Raw genomic sequence first — 23,572 nt, 5'->3', positions numbered from 1 at the left:
CGGATCAAATGTACTGCTCATTAAAGCCAGGGGATGTAAAGCACTGGGTTTGGTCAGCGTGTGGGGAAGCAGCCAGCCAGCAGCTTTCCCAGCTCCACTCCTTGCTTACACACTTCAGTCCAGAAAAGTGCTATTTCATTTGCAGGCTTCTCACAAGGAAAGGCTGATAATAGTGCCAAACTATGAGATGGATTTGTAAGGCAGACAAATTGGGACTTGAATCATGCGAGTGCACCACTGTGTCTTGCGCGAAGATCTGAGTCCTGAGCCAGAGAGCCAATTCCACAACACCACCAAGTATGTGATTTTAATAAAAGTGGCAGCCAGCAAATCCTACTGAAAAGACAGCAATGCCATAATGCTCTAAGTCCGGCACAACGTGCTTATTTCGGGCTGAGCAGTAGATCCTACCCCCTCCTACCCTAACTCTCCTCCAGCAACTGTGGCTATTCGCCGAAAAAATACAAGTGGAGCTTTGTACCAAACGAAACAAAATTTTTGCGGTACTTTTGGCCGGCCGTCGCCAGGGCCATAGGAAAACATTCACAACCCGCGCTCCAAGAGTCAGTGTTATCCCTGGTTAAGAGATACAGTAGAGCCATTATTTCCACCGCTCTTACGTGCAGGTGTGATATTTGCCAGCCTACTGGAAAGAATCTGAGCTCAGCGGACTTCTAACCAGCGTCCAAACTGCAGGAAAAAGCTGCGCCCGGTTAAAGTTGCCTCTTGTTACCTAATTCTGCTCCCCCCACCCCAATTTCAAAAGTCACCTGGAAAGGGGGGAAATCAGTGAACGGGCAGGAGGATCACACACCCTCCACCGAGAGCTCTCCCTGCTCCTGCCAGAGGCGAGAACTCAGCGCCGGCTGCTGTGCCCCTGCCCCTGCCCCTTCCCCGCGGCCACTCCAGCTGCCCAACACGCCTGTTCCCTCCCCAGCCCAGCCCAGCCCAGCCCAGCGCCGCTGCCGTCCCGCTCGCACCTGCCCCGGCCGGCGTCCCGGCTGCACGACCAGGCACCCCCCGCCGGTTCTCCAGCATAGAGGAGCCGCTCCAGCCCGGCCGCGAGGTCGAGACCCGCGAGTGCCCCATGCCCCGGCCCCGGCCAGCTCCCTCACCTGCTGCGGAGCTCCGCGCGGCCCGGGCTGGCTGCGGGCAGGCGCCGGCTCCCGCCCATGCACGGGGCAGCGGAGCTGGCTCCGGAGCGCGCAGGGACCCGGGCTGCACCGCCGCCGCCGCTCTGCTAACGAGCTCGGCTCCTGCCCGGGCGCGCAGACCACTCCCCCCGCGGGGCAGGGCCGCGGAGCCGCGGGCGGCGGCTGCCTCCGGCGGAGCGGGGCGGGGGCGGGGGCCGGAGCCGGGCGGGGGCGGAGGGCACCCCCTTCCCCTTCCCCTTCCCCTGCGCGGGGCACGGAGCCGGGGGCGATGCTCGCGGGCGGGGCGGCCCTTCGGGGAAGCGCACCCAGCTCCGCGGGCTGAGCCGAAAGCCACGTGCGGGGCTGCGGAAGAGCAGTTGATGCCCGGGGCAGCAGGGCCTGGCTGCACGGGGGCACGGTCCTAGCAGCAGAGGACGTTACATGTGCTGCGCGGTAAGCGAGACTAGGCCGGCGGCTACGGGTGCAGGCGTTCAAGCGCATTAAGGCTGTGTGCACGCTGACTAGGGGACCACGGTTAGCCCCGAGTCAGTCCAAGCACACCGTGTTACTGCGCAGTAAGGCGTCTACATGTGCATTACTGCACAGGAACTCATCCGGCGTAAATTTGATGCCTGCATCCTACAAGTAGTAAATTTACGCCCAAGTCAGCATAAGTCACCATACTTACTGCACGGTATGGTTGTGCACGTGTAGATGAGCCATTACTGCACAGTAAATGTGCATGTGTAGATACACCCACTGACTCATAGATGGGGAGGGTGAGAAGGGACCTCAGGAGGCCACATCTAGTCCAAGCCCCTGCTCAAAGCAGGACCAACCCCAACTAGATCATCCCAGGCAAGGCTTGGTCTAGGCAGGTCTTAAAAAATCTCCAAGGCTGGAGAGTCCACAACCTCTCTGGCTAGCCTATTCCAGTGCTTTACTACCCTCCTCATGAGAGAGTTTTTACTAATATCCAACTTAAATTTCCCTTGCTGCAACTGAAGACCATTGCTCCTTACTCTGTCATCTGCCACCACTGAGAGCAGTCCAGCTCCATCCTCTTTGGAAGCGTCCTTCAGGTAGCTGAACACTGCTGTTAAATCCTCCTTCAGTCTTCTCTTCTGCGGACTAACTAAACCCAGTTCTCTCAGTCTTTCCTCATAAATCATGTCCCTCAGGCCCCTCACCATTTTCATTGCCCTCTGCTGGAATCTCTCCAATTTGTCCATATCCTTTCTGTAGTGGGGGGCCAAAACTGGACACCGTACAGTACTCTAGATGTGGCCTCACTAGTGCCAAATAGAGGGGAATAATCTCTTTGCTCTGTCTGCTGGCAACACTCCTGCTAATGCAGCCCAGTATGGCGTTAGCCTTCTATGCAACGAGGCACACTATTGGCTCATAGACTCATAGACAATGAGTGTTGGAAGGGACCTCAGGAGGTCCTCTCATCCCTGCTCAAAGCAGGACCAGCCCCAACTATCTCATGCCAGGCATGACTTTGTTTACCAGGGTCTTAGAAATCTCTGAGGATGGAGATTCCACAATGCCTCTGGGGAGCCTGTTCCGGTGCTTTACTAGCTTCCTAGCGAGAGAGTTTCTTCTCAACGTCCCCGGCTGCAACTTGAGACCATGACTCCTTGTTGTCTTATCTGCTATCACTGAAAACAAGGAGCCATGGTCTCAAGTTGCAGCAAGAGAAGTTTAGATTAGATATTAGGAAAAACTCTCACACTGGGAAAGCGTTGGAACGAACTCCCCAGAGACATTTTGGAATCTCCATCCTTAGAGATTTCTAAGACCCAGGTAGACAAAGCCTTGGCTGGGGTGACATAGTTGGGGGTGGTCCTGCTTTGAGCAGGGAGTTGGACAAGATGACCTCCTGAGGTCCCTTCTAACCCTCTTTTTCTATGAGTCTATGTTCCACCAATTAAGCTAGCCTCTGTCCTGCCACACTGCTGCCTGTTGGCTGCTCCTGGTCATGCGCTCCTCTGCTTTGTGACATCAAGACAATTAAAAAGGAGAGAGGGTAGTTAATAGCTGTGGGATAAAGCGTTTAGAAGGGAGCAGGAGGATGTCAAGAAGCCATGAAGTCAAGTGATCCTTGCAGGGCTGCCTGACTAAAAATTCTGCTGCCACTATTGGGCACTTGGTTTTAAACTTTGGGTGGAGCAGGAATCAGAAGAGGGTGCAAGTGCACCACTGCACCTCCCCTGGATCCATCCTTGCACTCAGCTCTATGTCCCCCCAACTCCCCAGCTGTCCAAGGGCTGATGTGCATGGGCAGATCTAAGATCATGAAAAGGGGCAAGGGGAGGGGGGTGGCAGATGGCATGGAGCAGTATCACATACAACACAAGGTGTGTTTTTCTCCAGTTAAAGAGAAATTAGAAGCTTTACTAATAGGCTGGGGGGCTAGCGCTATATGTGTTGGTTCAAATTCAAAGCAAAAACAAACAAAATAAGCACTGCCATTGGCTGAGTCAGATCATAGGTCCATCTGACCCAGCGTCCTTGTCACAGCAGCAGAGAGTGGATGCTGGAAGTGAGAGTGAACTGGGTCTGACCAGAGTTTTTTCACATCCTGCTTGTAGCTGCCAACATCGAAAATCTAGGAAGTTCTAATTCAGAGGCTGTATCTCTCAGGCCCAGACTCAATAGCTGCTGATTCCCCTTTCCTCCAAGAACTTGTCCAGTCCCTCTTGAAAGCTGGCTAAACTGCCAGCATCAGCAACATCTGGTGGCAATGAGTTCCACACTTGAATGACACGCAGTGTGAAAAAGAACTTCCTTGTGTTAGTTTTAAATGTACTACCTGCTTATTCTTTTTGGGACCCCTAGTTCTTGTATTGTGAGAGAGAGTCAAGAGTAAATCCTTATTTACTGGGGTGGGAGGAGCACTATATTATTCAGTATAAGGTCAAAGCAAAACCAAATATAACTACTGGACTGGGCGTTAATTTGCTAGATTATATACAAAGATTTTAAAAAGCACAACAAACTAGGCAAAAAAGACTCAAAATAGTCAAAAGATATTGTGTCATTGGTCCTGTAGTCATAATAGGTAAATGTATCTTTCTGTGACAAAAATAGAACTCCAGGAGAGAACTTACCTGGGGGGGAAGTCGAGCAGAGCCAGCGTGAAGCCGCGCTGAGCCAAAGGAGTGATGGGCGCAGAGCTGCAGCCAGGGAGAACACCACGCCAGAAGAAAAAAAAGCAAAAAGTAGCCAACCCGGGAGGAGCCAGGACCAGCTCCCACGCCCACTTGGGCACGTTTTATGGCTGCATGCCAGCACCAATTCACTGGCCAGCCCATTGAAAAGGGAATAAAACTCCCGCCAGACAAGAGGCAGGGGGGACCAGAAGTGGATTCCCCCTGCAACAAGCAGCCCAGAGCAGAGCAAAGCCCCACTGAGGGAAAGTGGTGGCAGCCCCAGGAAGGGGCTTTTGGAGATCATTCAAGCCCAGAACAGCTATATTACTCACCTGAAGCAGAGCCGTGGACTCCTGAGGTCTCCGGACTGGATTGGACCCACCAGGGACCTGCGGAGAAAAGGAGAGACAGCTGTCCACACCACAGCAACTACAGGCCAAGGAAAGTGGAACCGACGCTGGGAGACAAGGTAACCCAGGGTCAGGCTAGGCCAGTCCCACTACGGCCTGAGCAGAGTGAGGCAAACTGACATCCATATATGTTTATACTGAGTCAAAAGGCCAAGACACGTGTACCCGTACCATGACCAAACCCAGAAGACCGGTATTCAACATCATTGGTTGGCGTTAGGTGGGGTGTAGGGGAGGCAGAGCCCCAAAATGGGAAGACTAATGGGAGGATCGAAGAAGAGGACCAGGAGGGATGGAATATACATCTTCCTCCCTACTAAATACATTTATTACAGCAAACATATGGCAGGAGAGAACCCCTGAGGACCCTCTGGAATCTGACTCAATAGTAGGCCGTCTTTCCTCGAGCAGTGGCGACGTCTGAAAAACCCATATGAACCAGATGCACTTGTGAACAGCACAATCGATTACACTATCTCATTCAGATTCATAAAGCAAAATCTAGCTTTGAACATCTTGACCAGTCCCTCCAATCCTTCAGTGTCAATCATTTCTACAGCTGAGTTAATATTGCCATTCAAGTTAAGGTTCTTAGCTAGAGCTAAAAACAGTCTGCAAGGCTGTGAAACAGAAGGGAGATATCACCAGGAAAGACCAGCAGACAGCAAATTGCAGAAGAAAGGACAGTTTGAATAGTTGGACTTAAGACCATTAAGAAGGATACAGGGTCATTAACATCTGCAGAGTGGAAATAAATTAGCAGGAATCAAGGAGATACAATACATCATGAAGTCACTTGACTTATAACTGCCAGAATAGAAATGCCACCATCCCTCCCAGGCAGTTGGTCTTAAACTTTGGGTGGAGCAGGAATCAAAGAGGGGGTATACCACTGCCCCCTGCCCTAGATACGCCCCTATTTGTATGTCCTGGTGGGAGGGAGGCAGGAGCTGGCTGTGTAGGCTGCTGGCAGTGATCTGAATACAACATGTGACACATTTAATAGAGCCATCTTGGTTTGATATCTTATACATCTCCTATGAGGGGAGCAGCAAGGGTTTTCCACCCCTCTTCATGCAAAGGTGGTTCTAGACTGCCAATACATTAGGGATCTCCCTGAACCAACCCCCCAGGTCAAGAGATAAGAGGTTTTTATAGTCTTAGCCCAGTGATTCTCAACCAGGGTGCCCAAACACCTGATTCGCAAGATAAAACCAGAGATTTCAAATAGGAATCCATAGTATCAAACACATGCTCAGGCAGGGGATTGGACTAGGTAACCTCTAGTGGTCCCTTCCAGCCCTACTTCTCTATGATTTTATGACCTGTTGTAGTCTGTCCAAGTGCTTTGCAACAGCAAAACTGTTATTTTCCTGTTGTCAAAAAATGAATGTAAGCTAAGAGCTGACATTTTCTAAGAGGTACCTCGAGTCTCTTAAGGGGTGCCTTGAGTTTAAGAAGGTTGAGAGCCACTGTCTTGAGCCCATGGATTGCATTTTGCAAAATGACCCTTACCTTCATAAGATGAATGAAAAAAACTCTAAATCATATCACCGCAGCTAGATCTGAAGAGCACCTACACATTAGGGCTGTGCGAAACAGCACCATTTTGTTTCAACTTCTGTTTCGCCATTTCACTGTTTCAATGCTGTTTTGACATTTCACCCATAGGCTATAATGGGGAAGCACAAAATGCCAATAACTTTGTCATTTCTTGCCTGATTCAGATGAAATGGACAGGGATGGTAGCCCTTGCTGAGGCCATGAAGCCTGCCAGGTTTCAAGGAGATAGGTGTAGGGGTTTCTGGGAAGCTGCACCTCAAACTGTTCAGAGCAATATTTGTTTCACTTTTAAGTGTGAAGGCAGAGAAAGCTCAGTTCAAACAGTGCTTTTTATGCTGTTTTCCTGTCCCTCCCCCAGAGCACTGGGATTGGAAGGGACCTCAGGGAAGGATCACAGTCACTAGCCAGCTATACAGTCAGTGTCAGAGCAGTCCTTTCCCCCTCCCTCTCCTTAGTTTCTCTTTAGCTGCAAGCCCCGCTTTGCAACTCGAAACATTTTGAAACTTTTAAAACATTTTGACTGCCCTTGTTTCATTTCAAGGCTGTTTCAAAGCCTTTAGTTTCATTTTAATTTTGCTGTTTCAAGCTCAAAATGAGTCGAAACAGCGTCAAAACAAAAGAACTGGTGAAATTTTACACAACCCTACTACACATTCCCCACGTCTGCTAATTAGCATGTATCGGAGAAGACCTGATTAATTAGCACACCTCAGCAGCCTCATGTGTATTCAGCATCCCTGCACTTCAATATGGTGGCAGGTGCACTTTAACTAAAGCTTGTCAAACAAGGGCCGTTTTGAAGCACAGGATACTGCATACACAAGACTCTGCAGGCACTTTAATTAGAACGGTTCCTCAAAGCCACTCAAATCAAAATGATCCTCCACCCCGGAGCGTGTTTAAACTCGCCCAAAATGTCTTAGCTAGATCTCATTGCCTGTGGCTAAAATGCAATCTCATGAAGGCTGATACAGTGTAAAATTCCACTCATTGATGTCCCATATTACACTGCTAACTAGTGGGTTAAGGAGGCCAATTGCTAGTGGGTATTGTGTTGATGTTCTTCATCTGGCAACAGTAGCAGTGTGGCTACAGTGAATAGGAAAAATGAAAAATTTTAGTGATGAAGGCAATATTTTTTTCTTTGTTTTGTAGGGACTAGCATTGTAGGATGTCTTCAGTGTGGGAGAGTGAATCTGTGGTGGGTTACTATGTGGAGTATGAAGGTAATTTTGTCTTATTTCATTTTGGTTTTTGTGTGTCTTTTTCAGCCAGCCCTAGCAAGGATAAAAAAAAATTTCAGGACTTTTGCAATGGCAATTGTGTTCCTTCATCAGTGGCCAGGAGGGTGGGATAATGTTGGGAGTATGGAGGCCTAGGCTGAGGCATGTTTCCAAGGGCTTAGAGCCCTTGATCCTTGTGATAGTTAATAGGAGGAAGACAAGATAATAGTAAATATATAAGGAAATTATGGAATGATTTAACTTCTACCTTTTTGGTCTCACCTATTCAAGAGAAGGCTAAGTTGTCAGGTGAGAAGGATCCCAGATTCCAGCTTTCAGTTCATGATGATTAATGCTTGGTCAGCGGGAAATAAAATACGAACCATCTCCAATTTAATAAATTATGGAACCTCTGACGTTTTGTGTACTGCTGAAATCTGACTGGATCTAGTTAGGGCAACACTGGGGACAGTGGGAAGGAATGATTATATCCAGCCTGGAGTGTAGAGGACCTCCCACCCCAAAGCCAGTTTGGCAGATTATCCAACTACCATATGATTCCTACGATGGGACAAAGATGTGCCTGCTTTGGGTATATCACTTACCATGCTGTTCTGTCATGAGCTGATTAAATTCCTCTCCACAGTGTTATCAGAAGAGCAGAGATTGATTGCTTCTGGCAGTTTCAGCCAACATGCCATTAAGTCTTCTGAGGCAGTTCAGAATTTGCTAATATTTATCAAGACCCTGGGCCCGTTTCAGTTAGTTACGTGGTTAGCTCATACAGTTGGCAAGACTTTGGGTCCACTAGGATTGGACACAAGATATTTAGACCTAAAACCTATAGAACTGGCTTGTAACTCCTGCAGTTTAAGGTTGTGGCTCATTTCCTTTGTTGGGGCCTGTTGATGTCCTGTCCTGATAGGAAGTGATGGGATTGCTCTTCAGGTGCTTTGTCCTTTTCTCTCCCAGAGATCTCAGTGGGGGTGATTCTTGGAAATGACTCTTCTTCCTGATGAGCCATCCTATCACCTCTCTGGTGTACATGCAGCCATTAGAAAAGTTAGTAACAAGACCTGGGATTAAGTGTACTCAGTATACTGATGACACCCAGCTCCATGACACTTCCTTGTCTGATTCAGATAATGTAGCTTAGTGATACAGTAAGTGCCTAGCTGATGGTGGGACATGGATGCCATAGACTGACAAGGCTCAGACTGGACAAGACTGAAGGGATGATGGTGTATTAGAGAAAGGAGTTGGAGGTGATATCAGCCCTTTTGACTATAGGAGTATATTCGCTGTCAATACTGGGGTTTATAATTTCAAAATCCCAGCTGTTGTTTGATGATCACATTACAATCTCAGCCATCTTTTTGGCATCCGCTGGAGGGTGTAACCTATTCTTTCAAAAGTAGACCTTGCTACTGTTATCGATGTTATTTCCATCTCAGGATTGACTGGGGCAGTGTACTATGCATTGGCTACTCCTTAAAAGGATGGAGGATGGAACTGTGTGTACACTTGGTAAACATGCAGATGATAATAAGCTGGGTGGGATAGCAGAAACTTTAGAGGACAGGATTAGGATTATCAATAATTTAGATAAATTGAAAAAAATGGCCTGAGATAAATAGGATGAAAGTCAATAAAAACAGTTGTGAAGTATTACACTTAAAAAAGAAACAATGCAATGCACAGATACAAAATGGGGAGTGACTGGCTAGGCTGCATTACTGCAGAAGAGGACCACAAACTGAATATGAGTCACCAATGTAATATAGTTGCAAACAAAAGCTAATGGTATACTAGGATATATTAACACAATCGTTATATTCAAGTCACTGGAAATGATTCTTCCACTCATGTTGTCACTGGTGGGACCTCACATGGAGTACTGTGTCCAGATTTGGGTATGACACTTTAAAAAGACCCAGACAAATTGGAAAAGAATCCAGAGAAGAGTAACAAAAATTATTAGAGATCTAGAATGCATGGTATATAAGGTAAGGTTTGGAGAAATGTGATTATTTAGTCTAGAGAAGGGAAGACAGGAGGTATTAAAAGGATTGTTTTAAAGAGACCAATGATCAGTGTTCAGTTGTTCTCCTTGTGCATTGGGGACAGGATAAAAAGTAATGGGCTTAAATTACAACAAGGGAGATTCAGGTGAGAAGTTGAGAAGAACATGTTCACTATGCGGGTGTGTAACAGGATGAGCAAAGGAGGCCTGCTGTGATGCCCCCTAGTTGCCATCTCAATCCTGCCTCCCACGGTCTCACCCTGCTTCCTTTCCTTCCATGCCTTGAAGTTAGAAGTAAAGAGGTGAGGCTGCCCTCTGAAGCTGGTGAGCCTAAAGCGCACTTTCTCTCTCACTCCCAGTCCTTGCTCCCTCAGGCCCTACTTGGCTTAAGGCAGCAGTTTCCATACTGTGGATCATGACCCTAAAGGGGGTTGCAACATCAGCAGCTAGGGTTGTGAGATTTCTGCGCCCACAGCGAGCACAGGGCTGCAACGGGGCTGGACCAGCTCTGGGCAGGAGCCACCTCCATAGCCCAGCAAGAAGGACCCAGCACAGGAGGGAGCGCTGCCCTGTCATAGACCCTAAAGGTGAGGTGTGCCAGTGTGGAGTTGTGCCCCCGCTGCTGCTGGGTGGGCAGGGGGCACCTCAGCTTGCTGGCCATGGCAGTGCGGCACCTCCTCCTGCCCACTGGACCACAGAGCCCCGGGGAGAGGGCAACAGAGCAGGGAGCCCCAGGGCCACAACAAACACCTGCATCCTCCTCCCCACCTCCCCCAGGATCTGCTCCAACCATGCCACCCACAGGGGGAAGGGGACGGGGCAGGGGGTGGAGGGGGAGCCAGGCAACAAACTCCGCTCTGGCCACCACAGCTGCCACGTTTTGTGAGCAGCAACCTGGGCGTGGGCGCTTCTGGAGGGACTGGAGGGCTGCAGGTTGGGAGGGAGAGGCACCAGCAGGGCCAGGGGCTATGGGTCAGGAGTGAGAGGCACCTGGGAGAGTAGGGGGCTATGGCTTGGGAGTGAGGGGCCATGCTGAGGAAATGGGGTCATAAATGGGGTCATGCTGAGGAAAAGTTTGGGAAGCTCCATCCCAAAAGCTTGGCCTCCTTCTGCCCCTGCAGCCACACCCATGCCTTGCAGGTGTTACTTGGTTGCCATTTAATCTCTTGTCTAGGCTTCAGCTTTTCTAGCCTTAGCCTACAGGTTACTCTGGCTGTAGACAGGTAGCCTAGGCCCGCTGGCTCTGGCCTGGCCTTTCCATTCGGGGGGGGGCAGCAAAGGCACCAGTCGCAGGGCTCAAGTGCCTATATACTAATGCTAGGAGCATGGGGAACAAGCAGGATGAACTAGCGCTCCTGCTTGCACTAAACACCTATGACTTAGTGGGGCTAACAGAGACCTGGTGGGATTCATCCCATGACTGGGCGGTACATATTGAGGGCTATAGATTGTATAGAAAGGACAGGTCGGGGAAGAAAGGGGGGGGGGTTGCACTTTATGTCAGTGAGCAATACACATCAACCCTCATCAAGACAGAATCCGAGGCTGAGGAAGTAGAGGGATTGTGGGTTAGGCTACATGGGGGGCAAGGAGAAAGGGATTTGGTGGTAGAGGTCTGTTACAGACCCCCACACCAAGGGGAAGAAATAGATGCGGGGCTCCTGAGGCAACTCTCGGAGACCATAAAAGCTAAAGAGGCGGTAGTCATGGGGGACCTAAACTACCCGGACATCTGCTGGGAGACGCAGACAGCAAGGTCCCATCGCTCACGCAGGTTTCTAACTTGTGTACAGGACCTCCACCTGACACAGGAGGTGCATGGTCCCACTAGGGGGAATGCCATACTGGATCTGGTATTGGCAACGGGAGATGACATGATAGGGGACCTCCAGATCGGTAGCTATCTGGGAGACAGTGATCACCTTATAATAGAATTCAACATAAGACGGCGAGTGGGTAAGGTAACTAGTAGGGTAAAAGTGCTAGACTTTAGGAAAGCTGATCTCATTGCACTCAGGCGATTAGTCAAGGAAGCACTGCAGAGTAGGAGTTTTGATGGGATGGGTGCCAAAGAAGGGTGGCTGTGCCTAAAGGAAACGATCCTTCGGGCACAAAGCAAGACGATCCCCGAGCGAGGCAAAAGAGGGAAAGGGGCCAGGAGGCTTCCATGGCTGACCAGAGAAATCCAGGGCAGCCTAAGGGCCAAAAGGGGAGCACATAAAAAGTGGAAACAGGGTGAGATCACTAAAGACGAATATACCTCCTCTGCTCGTGCTTGTAGGGAGGCAGTTAGGCGGGCCAAAGCTACCATGGAGCTGAGGATGGCAACCCAAGTAAAGGACAACAAGAAATTGTTTTTTAGATACATAGGGAGTAAAAGGAAGGCCCAGGGAGGAATAGGACCACTGCTAAATGGGCAGAAGCAATTGGTGACAGACAGGGGGGACAAGGCTGAACTCCTCAACGAGTCCTTTGCCTCAGTGTTCCTAAGTGAGGGGCATGACAAGTCTCTCACTGGGGTTGTAGAGAGGCAGCAGCAAGGCGCCAGACTTCCATGCGTAGATCCTGAGGTGGTGCAGAGTCACTTGGAAGAACTGGATGCCTTTAAGTCAGCAGGCCTGGATGGGCTCCATCCGAGGGTGCTGAAGGCACTGGCTGACATCATTGCAGAGCCACTGGCGGGAATATTCGAATGCTCATGGCGCACAGGCCAAGTCCCGGAGGACTGGAAAAGGGCTAACGTGGTCCCCATTTTCAAGAAGGGGAGGAAGGAGGACCCGGGCAACTATAGGCCGGTCAGTCTCACCTCCATCCTTGGTAAAGTATTTGAAAAAATTATCAAGGCTCACATTTGTGAGAGCCCGGCAGGACAAATTATGCTGAGGGGAAACCAGCATGGGTTTGTGGCGGGCAGATCGTGCCTGACCAACCTAGTCTCTTTCTATGACCAGGTTATGAAACGCCTGGACACAGGAGGAGGGGTGGATGTCGTATACTTGGACTTCAGGAAGGCCTTCGATACGGTATCCCACCCCATACTGGTGAACAAGTTAAGAGGCTGTGATGTGGATGACTGCACAGTCCGGTGGGTGGCGAATTGGCTAGAGGGTCGCACCCAGAGAGTCGTGGTGGATGGGTCGGTCTCGACCTGGAAGGGTGTGGGCAGTGGGGTCCCGCAGGGTTCGGTCCTTTGACCGATACTCTTTAATGTCTTCATCAGCGACTTGGACGTGGGAGTGAAATGTACTCTGTCCAAGTTTGCAGATGACACAAAGCTATGGGGAGAAGTGGACACGCCGGAGGGCAGGGAACAGCTGCAAGCAGACCTGGATAGGTTGGACAAGTGGGCAGAAAACAACAGGATGCAGTTCAACAAGGAGAAATGCAAAGTGCTGCACCTAGGGAGGAAAAACGTCCAGCACACCTACAGCCTAGGGAATGACCTGCTGGGTGGCACAGAGGTGGAAAGGGATCTTGGAGTCCTAGTGGACTCCAAGTTGAACATGAGCCGGCAGTGTGACGAAGCCATCAGAAAAGCCAATGGCACTTTATCGTGCATCAGCAGATGCATGACAAATAGGTCCAGGGAGGTGATACTTCCCCTCTATCGGGCGCTGGTCAGACCGCAGTTGGAGTACTGCGTGCAATTCTGGGCGCCACACTTCAAGAAGGATGCGGATAACCTGGAGAGGGTACAGCGAAGGGCAACTCGTATGGTCAAGGGCCTGCAGACCAAGCCCTACGAGGAGAGACTAGAGAAACTGGACCTTTTCAGCCTCCGCAAGAGAAGGTTGAGAGGCGACCTTGTAGCTGCCTATAAGTTCATCACGGGGGCACAGAAGGGAATTGGTAAGGATTTATTCACCAAGGCGCCCCCAGGGGTTACAAGAAACAATGGCCACAAGCTAGTAGAGAGCAGATTTAGACTGGACATAAGGAAGAACTTCTTCACAGTTCGAGTGGCCAAGGTCTGGAACGGGCTCCCAAGGGAGGTGGTGCTCTCCCCTACCCTGGGGGTCTTCAAGAGGAGGTTAGACGAGTATCTAGCTGGGGTCATCTAGACCCAGCACTCTTTCCTGCTTATGCAGGGGGTCGGACTTGATGATCTATTGAGGTCCCTTCCGACCCTAACATCTATGAATCTATGAATCTATGAATCCCAGCTTCTTGGCAGCCCCTGGCTGCTCCTCTTGTGCCTTGGGGCTCAGGCTCTGGCCCCCTCACCCTCAGGCCTGCCTGTGCCCAGCGCCCCTGCCCCTGGCAGAGCTCAATACCTCACCTGCCCCTCAGACTCCCCTGTGGCCTCCTTTCCTCCCCTATCCGCTACATCTGGTCCTCCGATTTCACTAGAGCACAAATCCAAGTCACTGCTTCCAACTCAAGCTTAAATCACAATTTAAATATAAACGATGGTCTCTCAACTAAAAACCCACCTAGCTCTGGCTAGTTCCCTCGCTACAGGCCGTCAGCTCCCCTTAGCTCTCCAGGCAACTCCAGGGAGCAGCTCAGTTTCCTGCCACGCTGCCTGCTGCGGGCATCTCAGGGCACTCCTCTCCCTGCAGCTTGCAGGGCCTGGCTGCCCCTTCTAGCCTGGGCCCTGGATTTATATGCCTGAAAGCCATGCCCCCATTCTGCCATGTGCCTTCCTCAGCTCTGCATGGGGATTTTCCTTGTTAATTAAGGATCAGCCTGCCCCACACAGCCAATTTAACCTGCTGCATCCTTAAAAGGACAGGAGCCCCCTGGCTCCCTATTAGTCACCTCTCCTCCCTTTCCATTGCACCCGCATACCAGGGTTTAGGTCCCCTGTTACAAAGTAGTTAATCCTCAAAACAGATTATCTAGAGAGTCTGCAACATCTCCATTACTGGAACTGTATCCTGTAATGAAAAGCTTTCTAGCTAGAAATGATCTTGCCATGAGCAGACGGTTAGCATAGACAACCTCCATGTATGTATTCTGTGTTTCTGTGAAGACCATTTGAAACCTGCCACTGGTGCCAAACTCTGCAGCTCATTGCTGAAGAAGGCATCTCACCTGGAGCACATGAAACCAGTGCTCCAGTAAATACACTGCCTGCCTCTGTGTGGAGTTCAGGTTGTTACAAACTATGATGCCCCAAATGGCCTGAGGCTGCCCTGCATAAGGGAATGCCTCTCTCCCCTGCTCATGCTGCAACAGGTGTGGGCATTAGAGGCATTCATAATAAAACACATGAGGACATTCTCCAAGTGCTCTCAGAGGCTGTAACTCACTTCTCACCTTGTTATTAATAAGTTTCCTGTTGTGATACAAAAGGCACATGTTCAACAGGGTTCCAGGAAAATGTGTAAGGGCCATGCCCCATCCTGGTGAACTGGGTTGAGTGGGCAGCTCTCAAGGCTGAGACCCTGTGGAACTGATTTTAATGCTGCTGGGATTTAATTTTATTGCATCTATTGTATTATTATGTTATGGTGCCTAGAGTCTTGGAGGGATGCATTTATTATTTTAAACCTCCCTACATAAATTTGGGCTCCTGATAGGATTTTTTTTTGTGGTGCCGGTATTTGTACATTGGGATGTGGGTTGAAACCACTGTGCTCATTTCAGATAGTCCACTAACCTACATGAAATGAACTTTTTCACATGCAGAACTTTAGAATCATAAGTTAGTTAGTGTTAATGCCAAGTCTGCAAAAATGCAAGGCCAGCCAAGTTTGACATGGAAATGTCATAATTAGGAACCTACTGAAATCATGAAATCCAGCCCTGCCATGAAAATGGCAGCCAGCCCCACAATGTCCCCATGAAATAGGCTGGCTGCCTCCTTGAGTTAGGCAGACCCCTAATCATAATGTGTGTGACCAAGTCAGGGCTTGCATACACTTACGTGTGTGTGCTCACGGACTCTTTTTCGTGTATATACCCAAGTGGCTACAGAATTCAGCAAGGTGTGTCCAAAGGCACTCATGTTCTGGACTGCAGCTGAACGTGATACTTGCTACCCCAAATGACAGCATATGTTGCCCAGTGTGCAATCCAAGAGTTTTTGTATTTCTTATAATTCTTCAGTGCCTCCATCCTGATTTGGAGGCATCTGTTTCTTTAGACAGAGGAACAGATCTATCACAAATGGGTGGAGGTTTTCACAATGAATTAATGGGCTGAGGTGATTTTACAAATGACAATTACAAAAAAATAACCTTTGTGGAGAGGATCTCAAAACAATAATGAATAGATTCTGTGAGGGAACACGTGAGGAAACCAAGGTATGAAGAAATTAAATGGCTTGCCCAGGGCCTGACAGTGAGTCTGGAACAGAATTAACAGCTCTTAACTTTCAGTAGTGTTTTCAGCGCAAGATAATCTGTCTGGAGTGACTTCCTTTCACTTAACACGCTGTTATAGGTTGTGCTTTTTTTTCTGGCTGCTCTCCCCCATGTGTTTGCTCCCCAAGCTGCTGTATTGGGCTCAAAATGCATTCAAGTACTTATAAACTTACTGAGTCTAGTGTCCAGACACTAGCCATGCATCTGACCTTGCTCACACACTCCCAGGGTACAGATGTTATTGCCAATACCCCCTCTTGGGATGTGTGGCCTAGTTTCCCTAAACCCAAGATCATGGGACATCCGCTCCGCAGCCCGCCCAGAAGTTTGTACGTGCCACCTCCAGAGCTCCACCCTAGTTGGTGCCCTGATTTATTGTTTAATTCCTTGGAGACTTTGGTGACTGTTAGAGTGAGTAATGTAAAATCTTTGCCATTGAGCATTTATACCCTTTACATGGACAAGAGAAAGCAGTGGGAAAATAACAAAGTCCTGCATGCAAGACTCTGACTCAGTTTCCTCACCCCTTCTGAGGTGGGTCTTAGAGTCTTAGTATTCTCCAGGAGCTACAGGGTCCTCCTGTGTTCCTCCTCCTTTCACCCAGACATTTCTTCAGATTGGTCCTTCTTTGCTAGGGAATCTCCCATTTAACACTTTTTCTATGACTGTCCTTACTGCAGGGGTTTTTCATCCTCCAGCCCTCTGCATTTATTATAGGGGATCACAGTCATTAGGAGCTCAATAATTTTTGACTGGTAGTCTCCCCTTGGATTTAGACAAACAAAAAATGTCTTAACATTGTACTATTTAGTTAAGTATCAGTGACTGCACTATTTACCTTTCTGCAGATGTGAAAATTCCCCAGGTCTAAGCTGAACAATTTGTGCCCTTGTAGCAGACCTCATGTTAGTAATCGACTAAAGAGAGGTTCATATAATACTCATAACAATAATACAGCTATCTCCTCCATGCTTCATGGTGTGCATATCATATCTAAACTTATCCACTTTGTAACTCTAATCTTTCCCTTTCCATTCCCCTCCCTTCTTACTGTATGTTATCTTCACTCCTTGCATCACTTCTTACATTAGATTGTGCTTTATCTTTTTTTCCCCTTGTGTGCCTATTAATAGACTTCTGATTGTGAGCCTGGTTGAAAGCTCTAGCCCCTTCCATTTTTTTGTATAGAAGGTACACATGCCTAGGGCTGACCTGTGAAGGGAATGCCTTGCGTGCAATTAAATAATGTCCATACAGAAGCAGATGAGGAGAGGGTTTGCAATTCCTCTTGTGATTGTTTTGTGAACTAAAATGGCATTTTTATAAGACACCTCAGCTCATTAGATACTCTTAAAGAAAAATGACTGCTCAAGGGTATGTACACTCAGTCCAATCAACAGCAAGCTAAGCTTGCACAATGGCAAACACACCTTCAGGCAAGTCATCAAGATCAGTTTCTAGCTGGTACAAAGAATTGTGGGGGAAGGAACCAACAGCCGTTACCTGAGAAAGTCCTAGTCCTTTGTTGGTCTTGACTGAAAACTAGCAAAACAAAACTCTTTCAGCATCGTTGACTGTAATCGTAAAGCCAGTAAAAAAAGGTACAATGGGATAACATTACTAAAGCTATCATGTGAAAGTGGCAAAGAGTTACTTTCTTCTAAAACTGAACAAGGAACTTGTTATAACTAGGAAAACATCATTACTCCAAAGCTACTCTCTGGTCCCTTTTCTCTGGTTCATTATCAAGCTTCTGCTTAGAATCTTTCCAGTGTCCATTCATGCTCGGCTTCCTGATATCATTTAAAATCAACAGTACACATCCTCACATCTTCTGCCTTTTGCTTTGTATAATGAATTATGGCCTGGTTGTGGAATCTTTTCACATGTTGGTGAACAACTTACTCAGCTAAGTGGGCAATAGCATCTATTTAACAGCAGATTATAGACTCAGGTATGAGCTTTGTCACTCCTCGGGACCTGGCATCAACCAGTTTTGTGTGGGGTTTTGTCCAGACTCTTCACCCAAATGATCAAATACAGAGCCCTGTACAATAAGTTTCCAGCTCCACTCAACCAGATTCTCTCTCTTCACTGAGGATGTAGTTGTGAGTACTGTTGCTATGATGGCGGTATGACAATTGAAGTGGGTTGCAGCCAGCTGAAGGTACCACCTGTTTCCTGAATACTCTGTGTCTTGATCAGTTTCAGCCGTGTTGGATATTGGAGAGCTCCCAGATCCAGGGACAACAAGCTGCTCTTGTCTGACATTTTTCTTCAGCCACTCATACCAGGACCAGCTCTCTGCATTTAAATCTGGGCGGTCTTTCAGCTGCATTCTGATGTTTAATGAAGAGATCCCAAGGTCTCCTAAATTTTGTATCGCTCAATTCAAATCCTTTAAGAACAACCATGTGGGGCAAAAATTCTATAAGGCGGTCAGCGCTGTTTTGATCTTTTGACCCTCAAGAAGCTTAACTAGGCTTACTTCAGTTACCAAGGTCAGCACTGCCTTGTAGCTCACTAGAACTAGTATAGAATCGCTTTGTTATAGAATTATTTTAGCAATCTGTACAGTTCTCCATCAGTCCATTCCTGGTGGGTGGTGGGGGCTGGAAGCAATATGTTTGAAGTCATACTGTGTCCCAACAGCTTGCAATTCAAAGCTGGAAAATGGTGGCTCATTGTCAATGACTATTTGTTTTGGAAAGCCACAAAAGTAAGGAAGTCTTTAAACTTTTCTGTGGTTTGTTGACATAGCTCTCATGAGAATCAAAGTACCTATGAATCTGGAATAGAGAGCGGTTTCAGTGTGCTGTTCTTTTGCTGCTGATTCTAGTGCTGTTCTTCTGTAAAATCTTTGAGCTAATGTTGCATGTAAGAAAGCTTCTTTGAATATGCTCTTGTCATTTGGCTTGACTTTCATAATTCCCCCTTGCATTTTAAGTTTTGTCCTATGTTTTAACATTCAGATTCACTGCCAGCATTTATGAGGGCCTCTTGTGTCTCGTGTGTGCTTGTGTGCAAGGACTATAGGGCTACCATCTGATGAGCATAGAATAATCAGACTTTCCTCTTAGGAGACTTTCCTTCTCATCACATTGATATGATGGGACAACCGTGCATTCTGTTGTATGTAATTGTGGCCACAATGTCTTATGAACAGGGATCCTGGTTTTCTCTGTTTAAAAATTGCAAATGCTCTGATAAAAATCTCAAATTGTTTGATAAAACCCCCAAATCCATGATTAAAATGAAGCCCCATTATAGATAGAGAGAGAGATAGAGAGAGAGAGAGAGTGTTAAATGGGAGATTCCCTAACAAAGAGGGACCAGAGCAAAAGGAAGAGGAACACAGGAGGACGCTGTAGCTCCTGGAGGATACTAAGACTCTAAGACCCACCTCAGAAGGGGTGAGGAAGCTGAGTCAGAGTCTTGCATGCAGGACTTTGTTGTTTTCCCATTGCTTTCTCTTCTCCATGTAAAGGGTATAGATAGTCAATGGCAAAGTCTTTACATCTATATATAAGTATCATTTGAACACAATGTTTTATTGATATATTTGCAATTTTTAAGGAATTTGGAAGCCTATCAGTGTGTCAGTCACTATAATAAAATACATTCTAAATACCTATACATTTTGGTATTTGATTCTGGGATTTTATCATGGAACATCAGAGCTCCCCCCGCCCCCTTCATTCACCAGGACACAGGTCCAGGGCCCTCACTCCCCATCCACAGCCCTGCTGCTGCCCCTCACTCCCCAGCTGCAAACCCCGCCCCACTCTGCCAGCCAGAGCTACGGGTCCCAGCTCCCACACAGACAGCATGGTCAGAGTGGAGCCCATGGTGGGGGTGCTGCCCACTGTGGACTCGGGCTCCCCACCCTTCTGCCCACCCTGCAGGGCCTCCACAGCCCAGTGGGTGGGACCTGGAGCAACAGGGCAGAGTGGGGCCGGGCCAGGAAGCTTCTTGCTCCTGCAAGCCCCATACTGCCCTGGCAATGTGCCCCCTGCCTGTCTGGCAACAACGAGGGTGGTGGTGCAGATTTGTGCCCCTTGCCACTGTCAGGCAGGCAAGGGGTGACTCACCAGAGTAGCACAGGGCTCCCAGCAATGGCAAACAGCTTCCGCGCCCCACTATGCCCTGCCACCCCAGGTCCTGCCCACTGGGCCACAGAGGCCCCTGGGGGAAGGCAGAAGGGCAGGGAGCCCAAGCCCATAGCGGGTAGCCTGCACCCTCCTCCACACAAATCTGAGGGCCATGTGCCCCCCACCAACCCTCCCAGGAATGTGTGCAGTCCCCCCTGCCCCCCCAGATGAGCTGCCTGTGGCCCCATCCCACTACCCACCCTGGCCCTGTGGCCACGCATTCCAGTCCTGGGCCTCAAGCCCCACGCACCACCCAGTCTGGGCAACAGCTGCCCAACTCCCTCCCTCCCTATGGAGTCCTCAATCCCCGCCGCCAGACTTACCTGTGGGGAGCTGCTCTCCGGGCTCCCTGGCAACCATGTGCATGTGTGCGTGTGCACATGCACATGGTGCCCCCTGCCTGGCCACCCTCCTCCCACTCCCCCCAGTACCTTGCAGGCAGGAACTCTGCCAGCCCACAGAGAGCACGTCCAGACGAGTGCACATGTGCCTGTTGCCCCACCTCAAACCCTTTTGAGGCAAGGCAAGAGACATGTGCAGGAACGAAAAAATGTTTCCCATGCTGCACATTTGGATATCCAGGGGTCTAAAAAAAAACGGAGCAAAAAAACAAAGTGGGGCAGGGCACGGTCCCGGACTGTGCTCTGAAGCAACCAGAGGCAGAGGGGCCCCGAAGGTGGCAGGACCAGGCTGGGCCCAGCATGCAGTCCGTGCATGCCGCGCCAGGTCCTGCTGCCAGGAGCCCAGCCCAGCGGGCGGCAAATGATCCCCAGGGCTGGCAGGACCTGGCTGGGTCTGGCACGCGGTGCCTGCATGCCGCACCAGGTCCTGCCACCATGATTCAGCCAGGCCAGGCAGCAGAGAAGCCCCAGGGCTGGCAGGACCCAGCTTGCCCCAGCACACGGCTCCCATGTGCCGTACCGGGTCCTGCCACCATGGCTCAGAGCGCCCCACTCCTGCTGCTACTGCTAAAAGTAAGTTATGGGACTGGGGGGGGGCTGGGGCCCTCCAGGGAGGAGCTGGGACCCTGGGCAGAGGGGCTGTGGCCCAGTGGGGGATAGGGGCTGTGGCCCTCCAGGGGGGAGCTGTGGGGCGGCAGTCTATGTGCTGTGGGGGGGGGGGACTGCACCCTGTGGGGGCCACGGGACCCACCCGTCCTGAGCAGCCCCCCCACAAGGTCACCCACAGTCCCCCCGCTATCGCCCCACACCTACCCACACACCAACCCACATCCCTCCACACCCACACAACTACCTCCCCCCAACCACTTCCCACCCTCTTCCTGCAAACACCACATCCCTTCATCACACACCCATCATGTGCGAAGAAAACCAAAAGTACTCATCAACACTTATAGGTATTTAGAATTTATTTTATCATGATGCTAGAGACACTGGTAGGCTTCCACATTGCTTTAACATTGTAAATATACCAATAAAGCATTGCCCAACCAATTGCTCTCTCTCTCTCTAGATATGTGTGTGTGTATAGAGTGATCTTTTGTTTTAATTGTGGAAAAACATGGATTTGGGGGTATTTTTAAAAATGGATTTGGGATGCTGCTGCAGCAGTCCAGCTGGCACAAGGGGTAGAGTCCCCAGGTATCAAGTGGCTGGGCCCCAGAAGCTCCAGAGAGTGAATAGCCCTGAGCTGCTTGCCAAGGCAGCTTTTTGTACTGCTAGGCACAGCACAGGTGCTGGCCCAGGGCTCTAGCTTCCCCTGGCTGCAGATCCGGGAGGAGCCAGGAAGGGTTATTTTGCCCCAAGTGGCACGATTTGCTCCACAACGAAGTGCATGTCCAAGCACGTGTGCTGAGGCAAAAAGCCCTGACTCAAATTTACACTGCTTCTATTTGAGCTGCTGCAAGCGCATGTGCTTGCATGTGTGGACACGGCCAGAGAGCTCTTTGCAAAAATGGAAAATCCGCATGTTTCTTCATTAAAATGAGAAATCCATGTTTTTTTCCATTTTCCCATGGGAAACAGAAAACCCAAATCTCTGCTTATGAACTTGATAAGTTTGCACTTTGAGGCTGGCAGACCACTCAAAATGGTACTCATGAAAGTACTGTTATCATTCCAGGCATTTGGAAAATCTGACAGAGCAATAAGACTGCTCAGTAAGTTATTACATATGACTGCATGCTTTGCTGGTGCATATTCTGCAATAAGTTTCAGTCTCATTATGATTAATAAGTAGGGCGACCATACATCCCTGTTTGGCTGGGACCCTCCAGGTTTCCATAGCCCAGTCCCGGCTAATTGGTCAAAAGTCCCTGGGTGGAGTCTGGCGGGGAGGCAGAGTATGGTACATTTGGACCAGGTGGCCCCTGCTCCAGCTTACCCACCTTGCTCTCACAGAAGCAGAAGTGCCTGCCCAGCTGCCTGCCTGGCACACCATGCCACTCCATCCTCCTACTACACTCTGGCCTGGGACTTTTCACTAACCATCTGGGACTAAGGTATGGAATCTGGAGTGTCCTGGCCAAACCAGGACATATGGTCACTCTATTAATAATGGACCCCTTGCATTTAAGTGGCAGGTTGTCCAGTTCTCTGCTATGTGCAAATAAAAAATGGGGATCATGGCATGACATTTGCTTGAAATTACTGAGACCTCGAACTCATTCTATGTCCTTACATCACTGCATGTTATCTCTCAGTTTAGGCACAACTGATCTTGGCATTAGTAAGCTAGATGGAGCAATCTCCTGCTGGCTTCCAAAATTCTCAGAGTAATTGAAAGAGTACCCACCAACAATTTAGCTGGTGGCATTTGCTGAAATGGCTGTAGACTTGCAAATATACTAAGCTTCAGGGCATGGAGTTAGTGGAAGTGACAAGGTAAACTAGCAACCTTGTCAAGATGTTTGGGTATTCTTTCCATGAAGAAACCAGCTGCTCTCAGCACTGTATCTAATGGTCAGAAAGAATAGCCTGAAAAAAAATCCTAATTTTCAAAGGTAGACAGTTGAGCAGTGTAGGTAGAATTTGTAGGATTGCTTAAAGATTTATTTCAAGAAACTTTTTTGTGACTCCCCTCTGACACCATTAGACCCTTCTGGCTGCTCATTTTGAATGATTTTGTTTCAAAAGAAACTATTTAGAAGCTTCCTTCTAATGCAGGACAATAATTACTTGGCAAACAATGAACTTAAGCAACCACCAGAGGAGTCTCGGTGATTTACAGCTTCAAAGGAACTGAAGCTAGCTTGTTTTTTGTCTTCTGAGTTAATGCCTCTGTAATATTCTACTCTGGACAAAATGTCTTTTTGAACTTTTTTTTTAATCCTAAATAGAAAGTTAAGCCCCTCTACCACCTGATTCATTGAATACAAAAGAAGATTTAATATCCTCTAAATTACTCTATAAAGAACAAATCTACCAGATGGCAGACTTAGTTGCTCTAGGGGGATGTGGCCTGCCTTTCCTGAAGAGGCTTTTGAATAAGGTTTTGAAAGAGAGAGCTAGTAGACACGTTAATCTTTTTATTAGTGGGGTGCTGTGATCTAATGTCTAGGAGAGGTAAAAGGGACAGGAGATTTAGTCCCTGGCCCAAAAAAGGAATAAATGGAGGCACACAAAGATTCCTTCAATTGTT

The 23,572-nt window shown here is 48.8% G+C and overlaps 1 long non-coding RNA gene across 1 annotated transcript; it reads left to right on the top strand.

Moving 5' to 3' along the window:
* The first annotated feature begins 1,371 nt into the window (after positions 1 to 1,371).
* Positions 1,372 to 22,090, top strand: LOC106738382 (uncharacterized). The gene is made up of 3 exons (XR_009460298.1): positions 1,372 to 1,586; positions 7,420 to 7,490; positions 22,055 to 22,090. It is a non-coding gene; the product is annotated as an uncharacterized LOC106738382 (long non-coding RNA).
* The last annotated feature ends 1,482 nt before the right edge of the window (positions 22,091 to 23,572 follow it).

Source organism: Alligator mississippiensis, chromosome 2, assembly GCF_030867095.1.
Source record: "Alligator mississippiensis isolate rAllMis1 chromosome 2, rAllMis1, whole genome shotgun sequence".
NCBI lineage: Eukaryota > Metazoa > Chordata > Crocodylia > Alligatoridae > Alligator > Alligator mississippiensis.
Note: the sequence above shows the minus strand (reverse complement) of the source record. Positions and strands in the feature narration are given on the sequence as shown.